General features: G+C 38.4%; 1 protein-coding gene and 1 pseudogene across 1 annotated transcript in view; one reads left to right on the top strand and one right to left on the bottom strand.

Moving 5' to 3' along the window:
- The window catches only part of ZC3H12B (zinc finger CCCH-type containing 12B), a 661,885-nt gene that overhangs the window by 557,020 nt on the left and 86,113 nt on the right, over positions 1 to 18,752 (top strand). The window lies entirely within an intron of this gene.
- On the bottom strand, positions 11,264 to 11,688 carry LOC137216929 (peptidyl-prolyl cis-trans isomerase FKBP1A pseudogene; annotated as a pseudogene).

Below are 18,752 nucleotides of genomic sequence, written 5' to 3'. Positions count from 1 at the left end.
GCTATACCTGTGTCTATCACATCTTCTTTATCCATTCATCTGTCAATGGACACTTAGGTTATTTCCATATCTTGACTATTATAAATGGTGCTACAATGAACATGAGGGTGCATATATGTTTTCAAGTTAGGGTTTTGTTTCCTTTTAATAAATACCCAGACGTAGAATGGCTTGTTCACATGGTAGTTCTATTTTTAATTCTGAGAACCCTCCATGATGCCTTTCACAGTGGCTGCACCAATTTACATTTCCACCAACAATGAACAAGAGTTCCTTTTTATTCCTTCTTCACTAACAATTTTTTTAACATCTTTATTGCAGTATGATTGCTTTACAATGGTGTGTTAGTTTCTGCTTTATAACAAAGTGAATCAGCTATACATATATATATATATATAGCTATATATATAGCTATATATATATATATATATATATATATATATATCTCCTCCCTCTTGAGTCTCCCTTCTGCCCTCCCCATCCCACCTTTCTAGGTGATCTCAAAGCACCAAGCTGATCTCCGTGTGCTATGCAGCTGCTTCCCACTAGTTATCTATTTTACATTTTGTAGTATATATAAGTCCATGCCACTCTCTCACTTCATCTCAGTTTACCCTTCCCCTGCCCCATGTCCTCAAGTCCATTCTCTACATCTGTATCTTTATTCCTGACCTGACCCTAGGTTCTCCAGAACCATTTTTTTTAATTCTATATATATGTGTTAGCATATGGTATTTGTTTTTCTCTTTCTGACATACTTCACTCTGTATGACAGATGCTAGATCCATCCACCTCACTACAAATAACTCAATTTCATTTCTTTTTATGGCTAATATTCCATTGTATATATGTGCCACATCTTTTTTTATCCATTCATCTGTCAATGGACACTTAGGTTGCTTCCATGTCCTGGCAATTTTAAATAGAGCTGCAATAAACATTGTGGCATATGACTCTTTTTGAATTATGTTTTTCACAGTGTATGTGCCCAGTAGTGGGATTGCTGTGCTGTATGGTAATTTTTTTTTAGCTTTTTAAGGGACCTCCCTACTGTTCTCCATAGTGGTTGTATCAATTTACTTTTCACCAACAGTGCAGGAGGGTTCTCTTTACTCCACACTCTCTCCAGCATTTATTGTTTGTAGATTTTTTAATGATGGCCATTCTGACTGGTGTGAGGTGATACCTCATTGTAGTTTTTTGTGTTTTTTTGGTTATTTTGGTTTTTTGCGGTACACAGGCCTCTCACTGTTGTGGCCTCTCCCATTGCAGAGCAGAGGCTCTGGACACACGGGCTCAGAGGCCATGGCTCATGGGCCCAGCCGCAACGCGGCATGAGAGATCTTCCCAGACTGGGGCACAAACCCATGTCTCCTGCATCGGCAGGTGGACTCTCAACCACTGCACCACCAGGGAAACCCCCTCATTGTAGTTTTGATTTGCATTTCTATTTTATTTTTCTTTTCTTTTAAAAAAATATTTATTTATTTTTATTTTTGAATTGTATTTATTTTTTTATACAGCAGGTTCTTATTTGTTATCCATTTTATACATATTAGAGTATATATGTCAATCCCAATCTCCCAATTCATCACACAATCACACCTCCCCCTGACACTGTCCCCCCTTGGTGTCCATACTTTTGTTCTCTACATCTGTCTCTCAATTTCTGCCCTGCCAACCAGTTCATCTGGACCATTTATCTAGGTTCCACATATATGCATTAATATATGATATTTGGTTTTCTCTTTTTGATTACTTCACTCTGTACGACAGTCTCTAGATTCAGCCACATCTCTACAAATGACCCAATTTCGTTTCTTTTTATGGCTGAATAATATTCCATTGTATATATGTACCACATCTTCTTTCTCCATTCATCTGTCGATGGACACTTACTTAGGTTGCTTCCATGTCCTGGGTATTGGAAATAGTGCTGCAGTGAACATTGGGGCACATGACCCTTTTTGAATTATGGTGTTCTCAGGGTATATACCCAATAGTGGGATTGCTGGGTCATATGGTAGCTCTATTTTTAGTTTTTTATGGAACTTTCATACTGTTCTCCATAGTGGCTGTATCAATTTACATTCCCACCAACAGTGCAAGAGGGTTCCCCTTTCTCCACACCCTCTCCATCATTTATTGTTTCTAGATTTTTTGATGATGGCCATTCTGACTGGTGTGAGGTGATACCATATTGTAGTTTTGATTTGCATTTCTCTAATGATTAGTGATGTTGAGCATTCTTCCATGTGATTATTGGCAATCTGTATATCTTCTCTGGAGAAATGTCTGTTTAGGTCTTCTGCCCATTTTTGGATTGGGTTGGGTTTTTTTTTTTTTTGATATCAAGCTGCTTGAGCTGCTTGTAAATTTTGGAGATTAATCCTTTGTCAGTTGCTTCATTTACAAATATTTTCTCCCATTCTGAGGGTTGTCTTTTCATCCTGTTTATGGTTTCTTTTGCTGTTCCAAAGATTTTAAGTTTCATTGGGTCCCATTTGTTTATTTTTGTTTTTATTTCCATTTCTCTAGGAGGTGGGTCAAGAAGGATATTGCTGTGATTTATGTCATAAAGTGGTCTGCCCATGTTTTCCTCTAAGGATTTTATAGTGCCTGGCCTTACTTTTAGGTCTTTAATCCATTTTGAGTTTATTTTTGTGTATGATGTTAGGGAGTGTTCTAATTTCGTTCTTTTACATGTAGCTGTCCAGTTTCCCCAGCACCACTTATTGAAGAGGTTATCTTTTCTCCATTGTATATTCTTGCCTACTTTATCAAAAATAAGGTGTCTGTATGTGTGTGGGTTTATCTCTGGGCTTTCTATCCTGTTCCTTTGATCTATATTTCTGTTTTTTTCCACCAACACTTTTTATGTGTTGTCATTTTAATGACAGCCATTCCAACAGGTGTGAGGTGATGTCTCATTGTGGTTTTGATTTGCATTCCTCTGATGATAAGTAATGTTGAGCATCTTCTCATGTACCTGTCGGCCTTTTGTATGTCTTCTTTGGAAAGAAATATCTATTCAGGTCCTCTGCCCATTTTTTAATCAGATAATTTGGGTTTTTATTGTTGTTTTGTGTTTTGCTATTTATTTGTATTAGCCCCTTATAAGATATATGATTTACAAATATTTTCTCCTATTTAGTAGTTTGCTTTTTAATTTTGTTGATGATTTCCTTTGCTGTGCCGAAAAGTTTTAGTTTGGTTTAGTCCCACTTGTTTATTCTTGTTTTTATTGTTTTTGTTTTTGATGTCAAACCCCAAACCTGATTCCCAAGACTGATTTCAAGGAGTTTGTAGCCTATGTTTTCTTCTAGAATTTTTATGGCTTCAAGTCTTACATTCACGTCTTTAACCCATTTTCAGTTAATTTTCATGAATGGTGTAAGATAGTGGTCCAATTTCATTCTTTTGCATATGGCTGTCCACTTTCCCCAGCAACATTTATTGAAGAAACTGTTATTCCCCATTGTATATTCTTGGCTCCTTTGTCATAGATTAATTGACCATATGTGTGTGGGTTTGTTTCTGGGCTCTCTATTATGTTCCACTTGTCTATGTGTTTGTTTTAATGCTAATACCATAATATTTTGATTACTATAACTTTGTAAAATAATTTGAAATCAAGAAATGTGGTGCCTCCAGCTTTGTTCTTCTTTCTCTAAATTACTTTGGCTATTTAGGGTCTTCTGTGGTTCCATAGAAATTTTAAGATTGCTTGTTCTACTTTTATGAAGTAGAATTTGGAATTTTGGTATGAATTGTGTTGAATCTGTGGATTGTTTTGGGTAATATGGACAATTTAGCAACATTAATTCTTCCAATCCACAGCATATTTATTGTTCCATTTATTAACATCTTGTTCAATTTCTTTTATCAATATCTTGAAGTTTTCAGTGTGCAGGTTTCTCAACTCCTTCGTTAAATTTATTCCTAGGTACTTTATTCTTTTTGGTGTAATTATAAATGGAGTTATCTAACTTTTCCTGATAGTTTTTTATAAATGTATAGAAACATAACAGATTTTTGAATATTGATTTTGTATCCTGAAACTTTACTGAATTCCTGTATCAATTCTAGTGGGATTTTTGTGGCATCTTTAGTGTTTTCTATATACAAATATTATCATGTTATCTCCAAGTACTGATAATTTTACTCCTTGATTTCCAATTTGTATACCTTTTATATCTTTTCTTGCCTAATTGCCCTCACTAGGACTTCAAATGTTATGTTGAATAAAAGTGGCAAAATTAGCATCTTTGTCGTGTTTCTAATCTTAGAGGAAAAGCTTTCAGCTTTTCACCATTGTGTATGATGTGAGCTGTGGGCTTTTCATATATGGCCTTTATTATGTTGAAGTACATCTCTCTATACCCATTTTGTTGAAAGTTTTTTTTTAGCATAAATAGATATTAAATTTTGTCAGAAGTTTTCTCTGCGTCTGTTGAGATGGTCATATGCTTTTTCTTCTTCAGTTTGTTAATGTGGTGTATCACACTGATTGATTTGCAGATGTTGAACCATCCTAGCATTCCTGAGATAAATCCCACTTGATTGTCGTGTATCATACCTTTAATGTATTGGTTGAAATCAGTTTGCTAATATATTGTTGAGGATTTTTTTAAATCTATGGTCATCAGGGATATTGGCCTGTAATTTTATTTTCTGTGGTATCATTGTCTGGTTTTGTTTCAGGGTGATGCTGGCATCATAAAATGAGTTTGGCAGTGTTCCCTCCTCTATACTTTTTGGGAGATTTTGAGAAGGTTTTGTTTAATCCTTCTTTGATTGTTTGGTAGAGCTCATCAGTGAGGCAACCTGGTTGTAGACTTTCATTTTGGGGGAGGTTTTTCGTTACTGATTCCATCCCCTTACTAGTAATCAGTCTATTCAGATCTTCTGTTTCTTCATAATTCAGTCTTGGTGATTTGTAAGTCTCTAGGAGTTTATCCATTTTCCTCAGGTTGTCCAATTTTTTTTCTTATAATTTTTCATGGTAGTCCATTATGATCCTTTTTATTTCTGTGGAATGAATTGTAATGTCTCCTCTTTCATTTCTGATTTTATTTTTTGAGTACTTTTTCCCCCTTTTCTTGGTGATGTAGTTAAAGGTTTGAATACCTTTTATCTTTTCAAAGAACAAACCATGGTTTCATTGATTTTTTTCCTATTGTCTTTTTAGTTTTATTTCATTTATTTCTGCTCTGATCTTTGTTATTTCCTCCTTTCTACTAACTTTGGGTTCAATTTGTTCTCTTTTCAAGTTCTTTAAGGTACTAACTTAGGTTGTTTATTTGAGATTTTTAAAACTTCTTAAGACAGGCATTTATTATTATGGACCTGACTGTTGGAACTTTTTGATGCATCCCATAAGTTGTATTTACATTCTTATTTGTCTCACAGTATCTTGTGATTTCTCATTTGATTTCTTGTTGACCCATTGGTTGTTCAGTAACATGTTGATTAATATATTTGTGAATTTTCCAGTTTTATTATTGTAATTGATTTCTAGTTTCAAACCACTGTTGTTTGAAAAGACACTTTATATATTTCAGTATTCTTAAATACTTTAAGATCTGTTTTGTGGCCTAACACATGATCTATGCTGGAGAATGCTTCATGTGGAATTGAGAAGAATGTATATTCTGCTGCTGTTGAATGGAATGCTTTGTGTATGTCTGTTAAGTTCATCCCATCTAATGTGTCGTTTAAGGTTAATGTTTTCTTAATGGCTTTCTGTGTGAGTGATCTATTCATTGATGTAAGTTGGGCATTAAAGTCCCCTAATGTTATTGTATTGCTGTCTAATACTCTCTTTCACTCTGTTAATATTTGCTTTATGTATTTAGGTGCTCTTATGTTTGGTGCATAAATATTTCCAGATGTTATATCCTCTTGTTGGATTGACCTCTTTATCTTTATGCAGTGCCCTTCTTTGTCTTTTTATATGCTTTGTTTTAAAGTATATTTTGTCTGATATAAATATAGCTGTCCCAGCATACTTCTAATTTCCATTTGCGCTGAATATCTTTTCCATCCCTTCAATTTCAGTCTGTAAGTATCTGTACCACTGAGGTGACTCTCTTGCAGGCAGCATATGGATGGGTCTCCATTTAGCTACTCTATGTCTTTGAATTGGAGAATGTAGTCCATTTACATTTAATGCAACTATTGATAGGTATATGCTTATTACCATTTTTTTTCTGGCTGTTTTGTAATTCCTGCATTCCTTTCTTTTCCCTTGCCCTCTTCCTTTTTGGTTTGATGACTTTCTTTAGTGATATGCTCAGATCCTTTATATCTTTCATGTATCTACTATAGGTTTTGTTTTGTGGTTACTATGAGATTTACATATAACAACTATTTGTAACAGACTATTTTAAATTGATCACAACTAAGTTTAAACACATTCTAAATTTCTACATTTTACCCCCCACATGCACAGTGGACACACAGCTCTGAGGGCAGCGTCACCTCTGCTTCCATGGCTGGCCAGTGGGTGGGTCTCAGCTGCCTTTAGTTCACAACAACCCCTCTTCTTTGCTCACAGCAGCCCCCTCCCTGCTGGCTCTGCTTCTGACAGATGGTACAGCTGTAATATTGCACTGCTGCAGCCTCAGCTGCTCACAGCTACTCACACTGATGCTCTAGCCCCTCCAGACCCAGTGGGGAGTGAGTCAAGTTTTATATTTTGATGTCACATTTTACAGCTTTTTATCTTGTGTATTCCTTAACTAATTATTTTAACTACAGTTATTTTACTATTTTTGTCTCTTAACTTTCATACGAGCTTTATAAGTGATTAATTTACTACCTTTTCTATATATTAACTTTTACCAGTGAGATTTATACTTTCATATATTTTCTTGTTACTAATTTGCACCTTTTCTTTTTAGCTTAAAGAAATCCCTTTTAAAATGTCTTGGAAGGCCATTTTAGTGATAATGAATTTCTTTAGCTTTTGCTTATATGAAAAACTATATTTTTTTCATTTCTGAATGATAACTTTGTTGGGGAGAGTATTCTTGATTTGAAGTTTTTATCTTTCAGCACTTTGAATATATCATGCCACTTCCTTCTGACCTGAAGTTTCTGCTGAAAAATCTGATGATATTCTTGTGGGGGTTCTGTTATGTAATAAGATTTGTCCCTCTCTTGGTGCTTTTAAAATTCTCTCCTTGTCTTTAACTTTTGACATTTTAATTATAGTATGTCTTGGTGTGTGTTTTGGGGGTTCATCTTATTTGGAACTTTCTGGGATTCCTGGATCTGTATGTCTGTTTCATTCCCCAGGTTAGGGAAGTTTACAGCCATTATTTCTTCAAATATGTTTTCTGCCCCTTTCTCTCTCTCTCCTCCTTCTGGGACTCCTATCAAGTGAATGTTGGTCCACTTGATGTTGTCCCATTAGTCCCTTAAGCTATCTTTACTCTTTTTCATTCTTTTTTTTTCTGATGATTGGATGACTTCCACTGCCCAGTCTTCTGAACCTTTTTTCTGTTTCATCTGTCTGCTATTGAACCACTGTAGTATATTTTTCAGTTCAGTTATTGTATTCTTCAGCTGTGTGACTTCTGTTTGGTACTTTCTTATATATTTTATCTCTTTGTTGAAGTTCTCACTGTGTTCATCCATTCTTCTCCTGAGTTTGGTGAGCACTTTATGACAATTAGTTTGAACTCTTTATCAGGTAAATTACTCATCTCCTTTCTTTAAGGTTTTCTGAGATTTTATCTTGTTCTTTCATTTGGAGTATATGCCTCTGCTTCTTCATTTTGCTTGACTCTCTGTGTTGATTTATGCATTTGATGAAACAACCACCTATCCCAGACTTGAAGGATTGGCCTTGTATTGGAGATGAAATATCACTCATCCTTGCCCTAGCTCTTGTTAGTCTCTCAAGCCTTTGTGATTTTCCAAGCAACATATTTTATTTTTAGTGACTTTCAGTAGTTGAGGCTATGCCAAGACCTGTCAATGTCCCAAAGGGGAGGATCTCAGTCCGTACCTAGATTCAGGCTGGCTGGAAACCAGATCCTCAAGCTGCAGCTTTTAAACAATTCATATACATAGAGTTCTTTGGGACTGCAAGCCTAAGTTTCACTAGCCACCAGAGCCAGGCAATCAAGAGATGTACCCTGAGTATAAGTCACAAAAATTGGGGTTCCAGGCATGTGTATATGCTCCTTTCTGAAAGATACCAATGAGCTACAGTGAGGCTAAAGGTGAGTGCAAAGATGGTGTCCCCTGGCCTACATTCCCTAAGAACACCCTCATAGTCGAGGTATGTACCAAACCTGATGCCTGCTCCTAAGGCTGTAGCTCCAGGACAAGCCTCTTTCACAGAAAGGCTTTGGGGGTTTCAATCTGCTGTCTGTGCAGTTGCTGGGGTGTGGTAGCCTGACAATAACTGTCTCTTTCATTGTTACAGTCCTGTGGGACCCAGGAAACCAAGTCCCCATGGCCACCAGAGCCAGGTGATCAACTGTTATCCCTCGGACAGAAGTCACAAAAACCAGGGCACCAGGCATAAAAACTGGGGCACCAGACATATATAAGTGCTCCCCTCTGAGACATGCTGGTCCTCTGGAGTAAGGCAGAGGGACAGCATGAAGATAGTTCCTCCCTTCAAAGTCTCAGGAAAGGTTTACATTCAACCCTTACATGTGTGCTTAATTAGAAAAATGACCCTTGGGCTGCAGCTATGACAGTAAACTAATAGGCTTCTTTCACAATAAGACTGAGCTCCTGGAGCTTTTACCTCTTGCTGTACCCTGGGGTCGTAGCTGTTTAAGAATACTTTTGCAATTGGCTACAGTCCTGTGAGACCCACAGTTATACGCCACGTAAACACCAGATCCAGGCGATGTAGAGGTGTCACCTGGCAGCAGCCACAAAAATCAGGACACCAAACTAGGGTATAAGCTCCTTTCTGGAAGATACCAGCAAGTGAGGCAGAGGGAAGCACAAAGATTATATCCACCAGCCTCCATTCTCTAAGAGCACCTCCACAGGCCCTTATAAGTGTACCAAACCAGAAGCCTGCCCCTGAGGCCATAGCTCCTGAACATGTAAATAGACCTCTTTCACAGAAAGGCTTAGAGTATAAGTTTTAGTCTGCTCTCTGTATAGTACTCTGGGGGTGGTAGCCTGCCTAGAACTGTCCTTCCAATTTTTACAGTCCCATGGAACCCAGGAACACATGTTCCCCTGGGCTTCATAGCCAGGCAATCAAGGGGTGTTCCCTGGGTGGCAGCTGCAAAAACCAGGTCACCAGATGTAAAAACAAGGGCACAAGATGCCTGTAGAAACTCTCCTCTGAGAGATACTGGTGCTCTGGAGCAGAGTAGAGGGAGAGTGTGGAGATGGTGCACACTGGCTGGAATAAGGCAGAATGGGAGTGCCAAGGTGGCACCTACCAATAAAAGAAAAAAGAAAAGAAAGGGGAAAAAGAAAGAAAAAGGAAAGAAAAAGAATTATATGGCACCTGCCAGCTTTAGCAAGGCAGAGGGAGAACATGGAAGATGGCGTCCACCAACTGGAGCATACAGATGGCACTCATTGGAAAGGAAAATAAAAAGATGATGCCTGCTGGATTTAGTAAGGCAAAGAGAGAACAGAAAGATAACGTTCATCAGTCTCCATCCCTGGAGAGTACCCCAGCATGTTCCTGCTTCTCAGACCAATACTTTAAAATTAGCAAATGAGTCTCCTTAACATACATCTGGGCACTTTTCAAAATGCTGCTTCTGCGCTGGACCCTAAGGCAGGTGAATCTGTGCACAAGCCCTTTAAGAGCCTTTTCTCAGTTTGCCACAGCAACATGTCTCATGGGCATGAGTTTTCAAAGTTAGATGTTTTGGGGGCTCATCTCTCAGGAGCTGGGTCTTAAAAGTTGTGGTTCCCAATGTGGGATATGAACCCTATGCTCCTCGGGTTGAAGCTCTGGGTTTTGAGTTCCCTCCTGATTGAACGTTGCCCCACCAGGGGTGGGGTTTACAGCAAGATTGTTTCTCAGCCTTTCCTATCTGTTTCACTGTGTGTGTGTGTGTGTGTGTGTGTGTGTGTGTTTGTTTGTTTTCTCATTTTCCCAGCGTGAAGGGGTCACGTTGCTAGCCTTTAATTTTTTTCCTGGGGAAATTGTTCTATATATAGCTGTAATTCAGTGTGTCTCTGTGAGATGGTGAGTTCAGGATTTTCCTACATCTCCATCTTGAATTGCAACCTTCAACTGTAATCTTTTGACCTTTTTTTTTTTGAGAAAAGCCAGCATAAAGCACTTTTATTGCAATAATAAAACTTGAAATTCATATGTAGTGTGTGTGTGGGGGGGTAGGCAGCAATTTCTTTCACCAAATCACTACAAAGGACAGCAAAGGGGTGAGAAGGGGGAAGGAGAAGCCAGGAAACTGTGAGATCAGCAGGGGGAGCTAAGCAACAAAAAACAGGAGATGCTGAAACTGTGATGACCAACATCATTTTCTTAAGAAAACACTCAAGGATTTGTCATGATGACTGGGCTTTCATGGGTGTTAAGTGTCTAAGAACAACACCGCCAATTTAACTTTCAATTAAAGTTCTTAAAATTTAGAAAGTGGAGCTTGGATAGCTATGAGATTACAAAAATCCTGAATATCCATTAGAAAAACCACAGGATGGAAAAAGCCAGGCCGTGAAGAAAGCTTCAGAGGTCCCTGCTGGCCTGGGGATAGACACCTGTAGAGTCCAACATCTCAGTGAAAATGATCTGCTTTCAAAAGGCAGAGGGTTTAAGGGGAGGGTGGAGGTGGGGCAGTGGAGACAAAGGTTCTCCCCCTTCCCACTTTAATTTTGGGTAGGGCTTTTAATTCAACCCAAGGACATCTCTCAACTTGGAGAATAATTCAGTCCTCAAAAGCGCCTCATATCTGCTATGGCTTTGCAGCGCAGTGGCAAGAATTTTTAATATATAATAGATAAAACTTTCATCCAAAAATAAAATAAAATACAGATTCTTGCACCACCCCCATACCAATTCCTATTCTAAAGTTAACCCATGACTTGTGTTGTTAATATTTGACTAATACTTAACTGGAAATCCATATCCAAAGGACTGAAACTCAATCTTCACCTCAAAACAAAAACAAACTAAAATGAGTAACTTGAGGTTTATGGCGTATTGTTCAGGTCAACACACATACGAAGATAAAGGGGAAGAGCAAAGCTGGTGACAGAACACATTGTCAGGGAAGATGTTTATACAATGTACTGGAACATCAGGAAAAGCTCCATATGGACTCGCTGCACACATCTGGAGGCGCCAGATCCTTCCATGGCACATCCAAGGATGGGGAGCTCAGGGAGGAGGCTATTCTTGTCATTCCAGTTTTAGAAGCTCCTTGCCAAAGAGGAGAGTGGCATTTGGTGGGAGGATGCTTGGGTGCCCAGTGGCACCATAGGCATAGTCTGGGGAGATAGCTTGGCTCTCTGACCCACGCTCATCTGGTCAACCCCTTCTTCCCAGCCTCGGATCACCTCCTGCTTGCCCAGCACACACTTAATGGGCTTGTTTCTGTCCTGGGACGAATAGAATTTCTTTCCATCTTCAAGCATCCCCTTGTAGCGCACCACGCAGGCCTGGCCGCACTTCGGGAAGGTAAGCCCATCTCTGGGGGAGATGGTCTCCACCTGCACTCCCATAGCAGTGGCGGCGGCGGACGCTGGGCGAGCTGGCCTGTAATTTTTTGACCTTGACGACTGCATATTTTTCATCCACACTTACAATGTTTTCAAATTATGCCTGCCGCTCTTCCACTCTGAGTTGCAAGTTAAGCGAAACAGATACGAACACTTTGCATCACTCTTTCAGGTAGTCTTCAGGCAGGTTAGAAGAGACTAACACAGTAATTTGCAAATGAGATTTTGTCTGCTCCCTCTGCAACCAGGGACCAGGGTCTCACACTGGGAGTAGGGGCTTCCATCTTCAAGACTACAGCTGATCTGGGGGTGGGTGAGGCAAGGTGAATAAAAACACTATAAAGCTTTTCTACAATTTTTAAGTTGGCTTTTTCTTGATTCCACATTTGCTTGGTTACTATAAACATTTGACTATTTTCCAGAGTTCTGACAAAGTTAGTTCTGACTGTTTCTACTTATTTTTCAATATTTCTATAGGGGGATAGGAGTTTGGAGCTGCCTACTTCACCAATTTTACTGATACGACTCCATACATAAATAGCATAATAATTTCCAAATTACTGGCAAAAAGTGGTGGTTGAATTCCCAGTCCAGTCACCACTCTTCCACCACCAAAACTTAATAAACCTATAGATATACCTCAACAGATTCACACCCCCAGGAAAACAATTGTGTCTGGTATATTTCTGTACTTCCAACTCCTAGTATAATGCCTGTAAAAAAGCAAGTGCTCAAGAAAAGCATTTTGAATAAATGAATGGTACTATAAAATCTATTAGTAATAACAGCAATTATATAGTAACATGTTAAATGCCAGGGATGCAGAATATTGTATTATCAAGAAAAATTTATACCCATACACTGCTTTATAGTTTCCAGAGAAATTTCATATTTATTACCCCATCAGACTGTCATAACCATTCTGTGAGGTAAGAATGATAGGAATTATTACTCCATTTTATAAGTCAGATAGAAGAAATGATGTTCTATGCCATCATCTGTAAGTGGCAGTGGTAGAAATATTGTCTAGGTCTGCTGCATATAAAATCTCTGCTCCTTTTATTTTTTCCAGTTTCTTTCTTTTGATAAACACTGTGGAAGAAAATAAATCTTTTTCTAAGTTGCCCATCCTGAATGAAGCAAGCACACTTCTCTTTTGGAGGTTTTGAAAAATACCAACCACCACCAACTACAAGAAACAGCAAATAAAAGAGTTCCTACTCTAAATCATTCCATTTACTTAGCCCTCTCAGAACAACTGAATGTGTGCATATGCGTGAATGGTGGGGCCTGAGTTCTTGGAGAAATAAATGAGCATTTGTATTCCAGTGGACCACCAGCCTCAGTGTTTGAGGTCCTTATCATAAGAGTGTGTTGAGGCTGTGAGGAATTTGAAGATCAGCCAAAGCACTGGGAATGGGAGAGAAGAAACAGCTACACAGGCCTTAAAGGCTTTTTCTCTCCTTGTCTCTGATTGCCTCTCCTATCCCCACTAGCCCCTCTGTGATTTCATTGAAAAATTGGAACCTGGGGCAAGAAAGATTAGGTGTAGGAAGAGGTAGGAGTGACTCCAGGTAACAGTGAAATCCAAAGTGGTAAATGAGAAAGAAAGGGAATATTGTAAGTTATGGCACACAGAAGCATTAAGGGAGTTCTTGTGGTTTCTGTAAGTGAAAGAAACTGGGAAGGCTAGTAAAGTTTGGATGTCTGTCTTACAGGAAGCTCTACAAGAAGTATGGCCTGCAGAAACCCAAGAGAACTGTCTACATATCCAGCTTCTCAGCCTGAGCCTTTTTTCCCCTATAAAGAAAGCAGAATAATATAGAGAAATAGAGTCATATAGGCCTAAGTTGAAATTTAGTCTCACTACCATTTAACTACCTATGTGATCTCAACAATTTGATTCACTTTACTGAATCTTAGTTTAGATAGCCATCCTCTAAGAAATGGTGATAATGTGTCTCAAAGTATTATTGTATTACATGAAAAAATGAATTTGCTTTTTAAATGTTAGATATTGTCATTATCACATTTGGATTGCCTGAACTCCAGTGTTAGATAATCCTCATTTATCCTGCATCATTTTAGAGTGGTTTTCAAAAGGGAATTTATCAGACAACTTAAGCATTAGTGTTTAAAAGTTGACCCTTGATGGAAATATTTCTAAAATATATTATACAATTCTGTACCTGCTTAAACAGTAAACTAAACAGAATTAAGCATCTTCTCGATGGCTGGGGGGTCATTATTAATGAACATCTCACATTGCTATCATATAAGATACAATGATAACCCTCAAGAACTAGGAGACTGGTAGTCATGGGAGCGGGATGAGAGTGAGACACAAGGTTTTTGGCACTTACACTAAGAAAAATATGTTTATTTCTATGTCTCTTTTTTTTTTTTTTTTTTTTTTTTTGCGGCACGCGGGCCTCTCACTGCTGTGGCTTTTCCCGTTGCGGAGCACAGGCTCCGGACGCGCAGGCTCAGCATCCATGGCTCACGGGCCCAGCCGCTCCGCGGCATGTGGGATCTTCCCGGACCGGGGCACGAACCTGTGTCCCCTGAATCGGCAGGCGGACTCTCAACCACTGCGCCATCAGGGAAGCCCTCTATGTCTCTTTTTATAGTTGATGTTTTTCCCCTCATTCTCAGCCTATCAGATGCTGCTTCTTGCTGCTATCAGTATAATGCCTCTGACTACTCCCCTTCTAATTGTTCCTGTTAGTCTAGACTGGACAACCAGATAACTAAACTTGTTAAAATTATGTCCAAGCAGTGGTTCTTTCATTGTGGTCTTTGGACCACTAGCATCAACATCACCAAGAAACATGTTAGAAATGCAAACTCTCCAGCCCCACTCCAGACTTATTGAATCGCAGAACTCTGGGGTAGATCCCAGCGATCTGTGTTTTAACAGGCCCTCCAAGTAATTCTGATGCATGCTCAAGTTTGAGATTTACTGCCCTACTACACTTGTAATTAATGCACACTCCCAGGTCCCACTCTGAGAGGTATGATTTAGTAGGTCTGTGGTAGGGCCCAAGAGCCTTAATTTTTTAACCAATATCCTGGATTATTCTGATGAAGATAAAGACACACTTAGACAAACATTTCCCAAGCCTAAGCCAGTGCTTCTTAACCTTACTTAGGGATTTTGTTAAAATGCATATTCTGATTTAATAGGTCTGGGGTTCAGCATTTTAATGGTCTCCCAGGTGAAACCTATACTGTTGGCCAGTGGACCATGTTTGAGTAGTAAGGTCCTAGAACCTCATCTAGTAGGTGCTTTATAAGAGTTTTTATTTTACTTTGTTTTTGAATGCTTTTTACCTCGAATTTTTCTATAAATAAAAATAGTATGTCTTCCTTGTTTTTGCAAAAAATATCATTTTCTTTAAAATAAAATATTTTTCAAGGGTGCATATTCATAAATTTTAAAAAATGATTTGTTTTAATCATACATTATGAGTTAGTTGGCTTTAAATACAGAATGGAGGAACTCTCCATTGAATAAAGTTCTATGAGCTTTAGTTTCTAGACTCAGTGTCATCTTTTCAGGCTTCTCAGAGGGCTTTTACTCTGTCCTTCTATGTTTTAAGTATACTTCCAGTAGAAAAGGGGTGGCAAAGCTTCCCTATCATGAAAGTCAAAATTCTGTGACAGATCACATCTTTCTCTTTGGAGCTAAAATAGATGCTGCCCTTTCTCTAGTCTAAACTCTAGTGTCAGCATTTGTCTCCTCCCTGAAAGGTATTGATTGACAAACCACGACTTTTCCCACAGGTGAAACCACTTGTTCCCTCTGAATGAGCATGCTGAATGTTTTATCCTTTCAAGAGGGAATGAGCCTCTGAGGAAGGCCTTCATGCTGATCCCTGGTTTTGGCAATCTCTGGACTTCTCCTTATGTAAAGAAAATGCCTTGATAGGGAGCCAGTCATGGAAACTCCTTATGTGTCACCTTGTGGATTACTTTATTTTTTTTACATCTTTATTGGAGTATAATTGCTTTACAATGCTGTGTTAGTTTCTGCTGTATAACAAAGTGAATCAGCTATATGTATACGTATATCCCCATATCCTGTCCCTCTTGAGCCTCCCTCCCACGCTCCACATCCCACCCCTCTAAGTGGTCATAAAACACCTAGGTGATCTCCCTGTGCTATGTAGCTTCTTCCCACTAGGTATCTATTTTACATTTGGTAGTGTATATATGTTAATGCTACTCTTTCACTTCATCCTAGCTTCCCCTTCCCCACCACCCACCATGTCCTAGGGAACTTGTGTAGGTTGCTGGCATCCCCGCAAGGAAGAAAAGCAAGGTAAAGGATGTTAATCTAGAAAGCTTTTTATTTCTCCCATTTGGAGTTGGATAAATGACGCCAAATCATGAGCTCTAAAGTGAAACTAGTGCCCCAAAAATATTTCAGTATGGCAATTGGGCCTTCCAAAATAGAGTCTGTTGATTTTCAGGATTGATGGAGCTGAAGCTATTTTTATGAAATGGACTTCAAAAATTATTTTAGTTTATTTTCTGGACAATCCAACCTTAAGGTTGTTGTACGTAAGCTATAATGTCATGCACTTGTTACTACACTCTCCCTCTTTACCCCTTCCCTCTCTTATTTACATGCTGCTATGATAGTGTAGTGGATCTGGAATCAGACAGACCTGAGATTCAAATTTAGGAATCTGCTCTTTTCTAAGTATATGGACTTGGGCAGATTACTTAAACTTTCTGAGCCTTAGTTTACTCAACTGTGAAAATAGGATAATAACACATATATCTCAGGGTTGTTGTGAGCATTAGAGATAATATAAGTGAAGCATCTAGCAATGATGTCTGGTACACAGTAAGTGCTTAGTCATTAGAATCTGTCATTATTGATGGTAACTTTATTACCTGCCCTCTTTATTTCACAAAATTTTTATGAGGATGAGCTCAGATGTGTGTAAACCCTTTGCAAATTATAAATTACTATACTCAGGATAGTACTATATCTTATTATTACTTAGCCATTATTTTCTATTTAATCCATAACATATACTGTCCATTCCAGGTGGATTTGCTCACTATATGATCGAATACTTTTTCTTATGCTATCTTTATGCTATTCCCCATCTGCTTCATCTTTTTCACCCATCCCAGTGAGTCTCAAATGTGTTCGGACAGCAGAGCATCCAAAGTCATAATTCATTCTGTAGAATATCACAAAATAACTTTATTAAACATAAAATAGCTAACCATGTGATTGTGCTAAATTCATTATCATCCTATTCTGTGTTTTAATTTAGAAAAGCTGTAGCAAGTGTCAAAGAATTAAAGAAATCTGTGGAAGGGAAATTTCAAATTAAGAGAATTTTATCATAATTGTTTTGAATATTGAGAAGTGATTACTAGTTCTTTAGCTAAATAGTGGAGCACCCTGGCCCATTGTTCAGAATCCCAGTGCTCTAATAGAGGATTTTGAGATACACTGAAATACCCATTAACGTGAAACTCAAATCCCACTTTCTTCAGGAAAACTTCCCTGATCATTGCAATCCTCTCACTGATCTTTCCTTTTTTAAAAATCAATTTATTTATTTTATTTATTTATTTTTGGCTGCATTGGGTCTTCATTGCTGCATACAGGCTTTCTCTAGTTGCGACGAGTGGGGTCTACTCTTCATTGCGGTGCACGGGCTTCTCATTGCAGTGGCTTCTCTTGTTGTGGTTGTGGAGCATGGGCTCTAGGCATGTGGGCTCAGTAGTTGTGGTTCTCGGGCTCTAGAGCACAGGCTCAGTAGTTGTGGCACACAGGCTTAATTGCTTTGCGGCATGTGGTACCTTCCCGGACAAGGGCTTGAACCTGTGTCCCCTGCACTGGCAGGCAGATTCTTAACCACTGTGCCACCAGGGAAGCCCTGATTTGTCTTTTATGAATGTTTCCCTATGTATAATTTAATACAATGAAATAGACTGAATTGTTCTCTGAGAGTTTCATGGTTACTAATTTCTTCACTGTGATTATAAAAGAAAAGGAAGAAAAAGAACATCTACTGAATATCTACAGTGTTCTAGTCAATGTGCTAGTTCCTTCATATATATTATCTTATTTTCTTCTCATAAGAATACTTTGATGTAAGTTTTATTATTCCCATTTGCAGATGAGGAGCCTAAAGCTACAGGTCACACAAGTAGCAAGATGCAGATTCAAACTTTGAAGCAGGGTCTATATGATTCAAAATAATTCAAATATTCAGTTAGGGAAAGAAAAGAATTCATGTGTATGTGACAAGCTAAATTATTTTTTATCCAGCCATTTGTAGCTGTTTTTTTAAAAGCATTTCATAAACTGTATATTAGCATTTGCTTGTATGGCAAGGTGTGATAAGAGTAAGAAATATACTTAACAGATTAGGTTCAAGTTGCTTTCTTCCTTCATAGTATATTTACACAGCTGTTTTTGTCTGACTTTTCAAAGAAAATATGCTGAGTCCTAAGACTTTTTTGCTGACTACAGTATATTTTAATATTTTGGTTGTCCAGGGAGACAAAGGACTTGGACACCAGTGAGGTAGCTCCGGTAGGGATCATCAAGAAGCTCAGAGCATGCTTTCTGACTTGATACTGATTTCCTACTGCCACAACTGCCTCAACGACTCTACTTTTGTATAACAAAGGAGACATAGAAAAATATGGAATATCAATTGGAGGACGAATGGGAGGAAAGAAGAGGCAAGCATCAGGTGGTAAGTGGCAGGGTCTTGGTGAGAACATGGTTAAAATATCTTGCCCAAGTGTGAAGTTTCCTAGTTCAGTTTATGCCTCTGAATTAATATTATTAGTAGAAATGTGAGACTTAGTCTCAAGGTTGAGGGCTTGTGCTCCAACTTGAGCACCTCATTTGAAGCCTGGTATAATGGAAAGAACAGGATATTTGAGTCAAATAACAATGTAACTCATTTCACCTCTGTATTGGAGATTTGAATTACAGTTTTCTCATCTGTGAAATGAAACTAATAGTATACTTCCCAGACCCCCTTCCTGGGTTTTTGTGAAGATCACATAACATAGATAGA

Source organism: Pseudorca crassidens, chromosome X (genome assembly GCF_039906515.1).
Source record: "Pseudorca crassidens isolate mPseCra1 chromosome X, mPseCra1.hap1, whole genome shotgun sequence".
Taxonomy (NCBI): domain Eukaryota; kingdom Metazoa; phylum Chordata; class Mammalia; order Artiodactyla; family Delphinidae; genus Pseudorca; species Pseudorca crassidens.
Note: the sequence above shows the minus strand (reverse complement) of the source record. Positions and strands in the feature narration are given on the sequence as shown.